The sequence below is a fragment of the Neltuma alba genome, unplaced genomic scaffold (assembly GCF_004799145.2).
Source record: "Neltuma alba isolate B1F8T4 unplaced genomic scaffold, ASM479914v2 tig00011477_pilon, whole genome shotgun sequence".
NCBI lineage: Eukaryota > Viridiplantae > Streptophyta > Magnoliopsida > Fabales > Fabaceae > Neltuma > Neltuma alba.
Window position 1 is genome coordinate 1 of NW_021636146.1, and position 8,075 is coordinate 8,075.

The 8,075-nt window shown below is 37.0% G+C and overlaps 1 pseudogene; it reads left to right on the plus strand.

The window, feature by feature from the left end:
- Positions 1 to 1,466: 1,466 nt before the first annotated feature.
- On the plus strand, positions 1,467 to 7,055 carry LOC114713855 (uncharacterized; annotated as a pseudogene).
- Positions 7,056 to 8,075: the final 1,020 nt, after the last annotated feature.

Sequence of the window (8,075 nt, forward strand, 5' to 3'; positions counted from 1 at the left end):
GTCCGGTTTTTTTTACACTGCAAAATATAATGACCCCACTCTCCTCAGAAAAATACATACCCATGATTGATTTTAAACCTTCATCTGAGACTTCAATTCAAATATGATAGAACATTATAGTCTTTCTGGCATACTAGTGAGAGGCCTATTCATGCATTCATACTTCAATACTATAATCTTTCTCAAAGTCAAAAGTTTGATGGCTCCTTCCTACCTCTTATTCCATTTGCGCATTTTTCTTAAATCTAATGTTGTTGAAAAAAATTACACGTCGAAATATTGTGTTCGAATTAACTTTATAAAAGTACGTTTAAATTTTTTTTTTCCAAATTGAAGTTGAGGTAAAAGTTCATTAACGTAATGTGATTTATAGTAAGTTAAATTTTATTAAAAAAATAGTTCAATCTAAATATAGTTAGATGATATATCAAAACATGAGTTTCACAAAGTTTAAATATAAGCAAAGTTAAAAGTCACAAAACAACTTAAAGCTATTTCTCAGCTACAAGTCACTTGCCCAAAAAGCAATTACAAACATACTATCTCTAGTTTTTAATATAAAAACTAGTTGAATAATTTGAGATGATTAAAAAAATTAGTCAAGTACTTATTTGTAATAAATATGTATTTTTTTCTAAAATATTTTTGCTAATTAAGTGTATTGTTTAGAACTATCATTTTTATAAAAAATAACTTAAAAAAATAGATAAATATGAGAGATAAATTTAATTCTGGTTTTGTATTAAAAATAAAATAAAAATAAAATAAGTTATTATATTAAAAATTGGAGATAGTATTTTAGAGGGTTTGGCGCCGGATGCCCTTAATGTTTGGGCTCAATCTCTTTTGTTGACAATTGGACCCACAATTTTTGTCGGAAGGGGTAGCCCAAAATATCGGCCTACATATTTATGGTTAAGATAAATCTTTGGGAACTTCTTAGGCCTGGCTGCGTTCAAAAGCGGCCCATATGTTTTATTTTATGGGCCTCAACTTCAGGCCCATCATTAGAAATCCCAGAACAAAGGAACACAGCAGAAGTGGCCTGACCCACATATTCTGATAAAGAATCAAAATTTGTTTGTTTCTTTTCTGTCTTCTCCCATTTCTTACCAGTTACGTTCCCGACCTGTACTCACGGCGTTCCTAACGTGTGCTAATCGGACGGCCACTGTTTTCCCGGCGTGCACTGTGGCAATCTCTCTTCATTCCTGGACATTATCACCTCTTCCTTGTTCTACTGTCCTCTCCGCTTCCGTTCAAAGCTGACTACAGCGCGACAACCCTTTCTCCTCTCCGGCCGCAAACCCTCTATTTGAGCCTCCCTAGTCCTGGCATAATTATATTTTGGAAAAGGCTCTTTCTTTCTTCGAGCTACTCTCGCTCTTTGAGCTTCCAGTTTCAGCATGGGATTAGGGCATCCCTCTTTGCTTCTCGATCCATTGTATTGATGCATCTCGCCGAGTTGGTACATTTGTCTTTGGAGATTTCTTTTCAAAGTTCATTATTTAGGGTGTTGTTCATCGATATGGCTGATAGTTCGAGGGGTCGAGTTACCATTACTCTTGGGCACAGTGGTCAGGTACTTTTTTATGGCTTCTAATGTTGGATATCTATTTCAAATCTTTTAATTTTTTTCTGCTTTATATTATTGAAGTTCTCATTGTAACTTTTGCTGCTTTGAATTTTTACGAACTCCATGAATTTGAATTGGTTTATCCGTGAATGCTTGGTTAAATGATGGCGGGTGATTTTCATTGAAGTCTTTTGATTTCTATTCTGTTTTTTTTTTTTTTTTGTCAAAAGAAATGGCTTTCCCTCTTTGACACCCATTTTTTCTTGGTCAAATTCTATGCGTGGAGAATATAGAAAAGAAGTTAAACTTTTCACTTTTACTCTCTCTACTTGTAAGTTTCGTTCTCGATCACGAGGGTTTAACCGACTTTATTTGAATGAGCTATTATGCATTTGAGTATAGGTTGTCAAGAGGGACCAATCTACGGCGGATGTTCCCTTCCCTTCCTATGCTGCAGTTGGCACTAAGCGGTCTGTGAGAGATAGACTTGGAAATGATACCGAGAGTTCATTGTGGAATGGGAATGATCTCAGCAACTATAAAAGGTGTGTTGCTATTCCTTTAGCCCCTGTTGCTGGTCATGTAGTTCTTAGCATAGTATACAAAGTAGGCACTATTCTTGCAGAGATTCTCTATTTTGTTCAGAAACTTCACCCTGAAAATGCGTGAATAGTGTATTTAAATTGTGAAATAAATGGTATATTGGACCCTCTACTTGTCAGTTATGTTAGTGGAATAGGCTGCTGCTGCCTGTGCGAGTGTGTCATTACAATATGAAAAATAATTTGCTTACATCAAAGATTTTGTTCACTGCAGACAGCGAGGAGATATAAGCTCGCAAAATGGGTTCAATGGTAGTAAGCTCCCTCTACAGTGAATTTTTATTTTGATCAATCTCCGTGCTGCTCAACTTCTATAGCCTTAATCACATCATCATCAATTTATCAGATGGGCGGATTGGCAAAGATGACCTTCGATTGAAGCTTATGCGAAAAAGTGCATCTAGATTGGCTGAGAGTAATGGTGGTAAGAGGCACATGGACCTTCGTGAAAAATTGTCAAGGGTAGCTCCATCTGCAGCAGCCAATAGTAGTTCAAAGCAGAACTTGTCTGAACCAAGGGAAACAAGTATGTTGGGACGAATCCCTTCTGCTAGAAGTTCTGGTGATTTAGCACGTATGGAATCAGTGCGAAGTTCATATTCACCGTGGACATTGGATCATATCAGAAGAAGATCACCCGAGGGCTTCCAAGCACTTCCAGGGGAATTTCCCCTCAAAGAAAAATGGAAGACCTGCAGAGAAGGCCTTCGAACAGGACTTATGATAGTATCAGGTCAGCTCCATGTAGGGATGTTGAGGCTTCAAGACCTCCTAGCACTGCACCTTCATCTTTTGTGGCCCACTCCACAGCATCCACTTTACCTCTAGTAACTGCTAAGCCTGTAGCACCTCATCAAGGGCAACTGCCCCCACCACGGACCCCTTTGTGGTAAATTCTACTTATTTTTTAACTTTCCAAATTGCTTTTCTCTGATGCTGGTTTTCTATGTTAATGGAGAAACTTTTTCCATGATAATCTGTTTATCTAGAGTTCCTTGTTTCATGTGTTGTGGTCCAAGGCTGTCTCCTCCTCCTCGTTTTTCCTTTTTTTTAAAATTTTTTTATATTGTAATAAAAAAGAAAATTCTTTCTTTGTTTATGAAACCTTAAAGAAGCAATTGAATTTGATAGTAATCTTTTAAAGTGAGGATGATGACTACTTATCCCATGACATATGAATTAGGGTTGGATTTATGGCTTTCACAATCCCTGCAGTAATCTCTCTCTCTCTCTCTCTCTGTGGGTCGGGGGGGGGGGGGAATGAAAGGGTTACCCCATAAAATATCCTGAAAGTAACTGTAATGTTTTAATTTTAAAATTAAATTACTCAAAGTAGGCTTTTAGGCCTGAACATGAATTGTTGTCTGCAAGGTGCCTTGGGCAAGCACCTGGCTGAAGACACCTCGCCTCAACCTGCAAGAGGTGTTGTTGAAAATGAGACGCCTTAGTGAAATTAAGAATGAGAATTCAATCTCTTCCACATTGGGAACTAAATCGGAAGGGTCAGTACATTTTGAATCTCCTTGCCCATTGTAATTTTTCTTAGAAGCTCTATGTCTGGTTAAAATATTTTCCAGTAGACTGGTCACATGTGAGCTCACAAGGGACTGATTGGGGATGTAGAATTTGTCCATTTGAGTTACTTTGGCCATGATTTGAAAGGTATAAACAAATTGGGCTTGTAATGGTTTGCGAAACTTACTAAGCTCCCCCTTGTGCTTTGCCTTATAATTCAGTTATGGATGGTCTCATGGCCATAAGTTGTGGGTACACTGACTGCTTATTTTTAAACATCTGATTTAAGAAGTAATAATTGCTTCAATTGTAAATTTGTAAGCCTGCAATTTAAAGGTTGTCATTCTCCAAAGTTTGTTTTCATTGTTACTATTTAGAACTAGCAAGCATGCTTTTTGATGAACAAATTCTGAATGGGGTGGTGGTAATTGTGTGCACTTCAAGCAGAAATGACAGGCAAACAATTCCTGTTGCGTTGATTTATTGCTACTTGCTAGAACGTGGTTTGGTTGTGTATTGATATTCCAAGTGAGAATAGTTCTGTAATTGTAACTTTGACCTCTTTGAAACTGAGGAATATTTTGTCTTGAAGACAAGTTCATATTATTTTTATGTAGCTTCATTTTTACTGCACTAGATGCTACTTTTCCGCTCTTTGCTGTAGAAGTACTGGATTTTTGTAACAGTAGAATTACCCGGCTTATCTATGTGTTGAAAGTTGGCTTTCCTCCTTTTATGTCCTTTTCATTAATATTAACAATTACAATCAATTAGTGTGCGGTGGATGTGGGTAAAGGTTAAGGGTTCAATCCCTTCTAATGCAACCTCCCCCCCCCCCCCCCCCAAAAAAAAAAAAAAAGAGTCATGCTTGAAGTTACTTGGAATGGAGGAGTAAAATGTGACATAAAAGGAAATTGAACCTGATTTGTGTATATAAAGGGGGGAAAACAAAAGGGAAGAAACAAAAGTTTTTATCTGGGATCTGTCCCTCCAAGTTACTATCCTCACAGGAACTCTGGAATGCTAGTAGATATTAAAGAATTTATAACATTCAATTATTTATCATGTTTATCATGCCCTCTACTCGTTATTTTTATGCCAAGAGTTTATTGAGTATGCAAGCCAAGCAAGTGTTGTGACTTGTGAGATGGTAGTTGACTCATTGGCATTTTATAGTGAATACCGAAGGCATAAGTAATGGAAAAGCTTGATATTGATTTGTAAAGCAGCTAGTGACCTTATAGAGAGAAAGTCTGCATGAAGTGTATGCTGGAGGCAGAGTCTTAGTTGTTTCTAAAATAACCTAGTTATTGGTCAACGATGAAGTAAACATTGTTCATTTGTGTACTGCTGACTGCTCTATTATCTTCCTTCTTCAACAATGCATGGACACCATATGGAGAAGTAATCCAGTATCAGGAGGGCAAAATTCTGATCTGTTGGAAGTTCCATTGACATCACTGCTATAGTTATCATTAGTCTGTGTTACATGATCCCATGCATTTGTGTCCCATCAAAAGTGGTTTTTGCTTCTTTAAGCAGAGCAAGCTTAGTGTTTCATTGACATGTCAATTGGCGATTATGTAGGGCAATGAACAGCAGACGCCCCAAACTGTTGATGGTCTGTTGCATGCATTGGGACTGGGAAAATATGCCATTCTTTTCAAAGCTGAGGAAGTACGTAGCTCATTTATTTATTTAATGACTTTATTTTCAACCTTATCTAATGTTGAGTTATGCTTTGTTCAATGAAATGTCAAAGTTATCCAGCAATTCGCTGGTGAAGGATTCATCATGTGACTAGGAGAATCTTTTATTTGAATGAACACTTTGACTATTCAATCGTCTGTAATAGAACTAACATTGAGCATGGTTTTTGCTTCATGATTTTTTTCTTCCTTGTTGCTTTATATGGCTAACTTTTTTCCCATGTAATGTTCAGTGGATTGAGCTATTGTTAACTGTTTATAAATTTGGGGATGAGCAACTAGAGTTAACATTTTCCAGAAGACATGACTGAGAACTCTGGTTCTTTGAATTTTTTCCATACTTCCATATTTCAGCCAAAGGCTGGCTCCACAACTCAAAGCACCTAAAACTAACATGGTGTCGTCTTTATTCATTGGTTTTGTTCCATTTGCTTGCTTTATTCATTAGTGTTTATTCCCTAATATAGTTTATAAGTAGATTAGAAATTTTGGGGGGGGGGGTCCTCATCTTTGATGAGTTCACACAGACATTCTTGCATTTTGTAATCACTTAGAAGGGGTTTCATTTCAATCCATCTAATGGGGATAGGAATTCCAGAAATTTTAGCCCTTCAATAGTGGTTCGTGAAGCCAGGGCCCAAAAAAATTAGTAATAATGGTTTGGGAAGCATTCTATCTTCCGAGGATCCTGTTCTTGGCTTAAGGTATATCTCCTACTATGATGCCTGAATTTTCAGCTGAATTTGATCTTTGCAGTCCATGTCAAGCAGTTGGCAAATTGTATTGTTACTTACTGTAATGATTATATTATTAGAAAAGGTATAATTATGATTATAATTATCATAGTTATAATTGTATAATTTGATCATTTGTCATGCAGGTGGATATGACTGCGTTAAAGCAGATGGGAGAAAATGACCTTAAAGAGCTTGGGATTCCCATGGTAATATACCTTTCTTCTTTTAATTATTACTCTTATAATTACAAAATGGGTCTTATATTTAGGACTGGAGCGGTATTATTTTTTTTTCATTTATGCTTTGTGCTTTGTTATGTTACAAGCGTTGGAATTTCAATTGAATATTCAACCATATATGAAGGAGGACATGAAGCTTGGACTGAGCATCACTTTTGACTCTGAGCCACGTATGCATATTGAATGTCATTTTTTCGGCTATGCTAAATGTTGCCTGTTCATGCATCATGAACTGTATGATGGTTGTTACGTTCTCTGCTTCTTATTTGTTTGCAACAAGAAGGGCAAGGTTGAGAACAGGATGTGCTCATTTTATATGCTGAAGAGCTTATGCTGAGTTGGTTCATAGATTTATTTGTGTTCAATTGTTTGAGTTACAGGGTCCGAGGAAAAAAATTCTGCTCGCTCTCTTGCCACGTGCCAAGCGCCAACCGTGACATCTATCCTGCATGATGTTTGATGTGGAGGCTGATGCATGTCAGGATCACCAGGTTTTTTCGGGTGACGAACCCACATTTCCGAGAATCTCCACTTGAGAATTGCAGCCTTAACCTCTTACGGGGTTGAGTTCCAGTGGATCCACTTCCTCATTTTTTTGCATTCAAGAACGCTATCATTTAGGTTTCAATTAGCAATATTTGTGTGTAAAGTATTCCCTTGTTTTTCTCTGAGAAGAATAGGAATGGATTTGTCTAAAATGTCCTGAACAGAAGTTGACAATTCTGTAACTCTGAAGATAGTGCTTTGCATTCAGCAAATTTTGTTATGTCAGCAAAATACGTTGGATATTTTCACCCCCCCTTTTTCTGTTGCGAGTGTCCATTGTAAGCATCTTTATTTTCCTCAAAATTGGTAGGCGATTCGCAGTCCTTGAAGATATCGCATTTGTTGAAGGAAATTGATTTCCCAATTTATACCAAGTTAGGGCAATATTTTTCCAAAGTGGTGTGAACGTCTATACCGCTTTGTCGCAAAGCACTAATGGTATCAAATACTTTCGTCTTTTCTTTTCGGTTTTTACTTTTTCCTGCCACTTGGCAATACGTGACAGAAAGCCCTCTCTTCATGGTACTTAATTAGCATCGTCAAATCCCCATATACTGAGTTCTTGCCATCATAATGAGATAGAAAAAGAACTTTTGACAATTTAATATGCCAGTCTTGTACGCATCCGATGTAATTGTGTCACCTTTCCATCCTGTGATTTCTATCAGGGATCACTTTAAAAAAAACATAAAAAAGATTATTCTCTCTGTCTCTCTTCACTTCTATTAAATAAATTATGCCGTTATTTGACATTTAAACAAGACACAGTGGAGGAACGTTTGCAGGCCTCGCATATCTCTAGACTATAAAATTCATATTATAATCATTTCTAACCAGCGATCAAATTTCTCTCTTTTTCTTTAATCCCTTGAGTAGAATCCGAGAAAATCAAAAGGTAACTCATCCAAGTAAAGAATTTAACCCGGTTATTTCTATTGCGTAATTTCAAGCAAAGGCTATCCAGATAACCAAGTCTCAAAGTGCTCAATCATTAAAGAAATATGCATAGTCAACGACGTGTTTGAATTCCCTTACCAGTCTACGTGGATCAGCTCTAAATTTGTTCTTTCTTCAACGCTGCCTTGAACAGTCTCTCAGGCCCACAAACCAGTAGAGTCTCTCTTTTTCAACTTTAATTGAGAATCAACAGA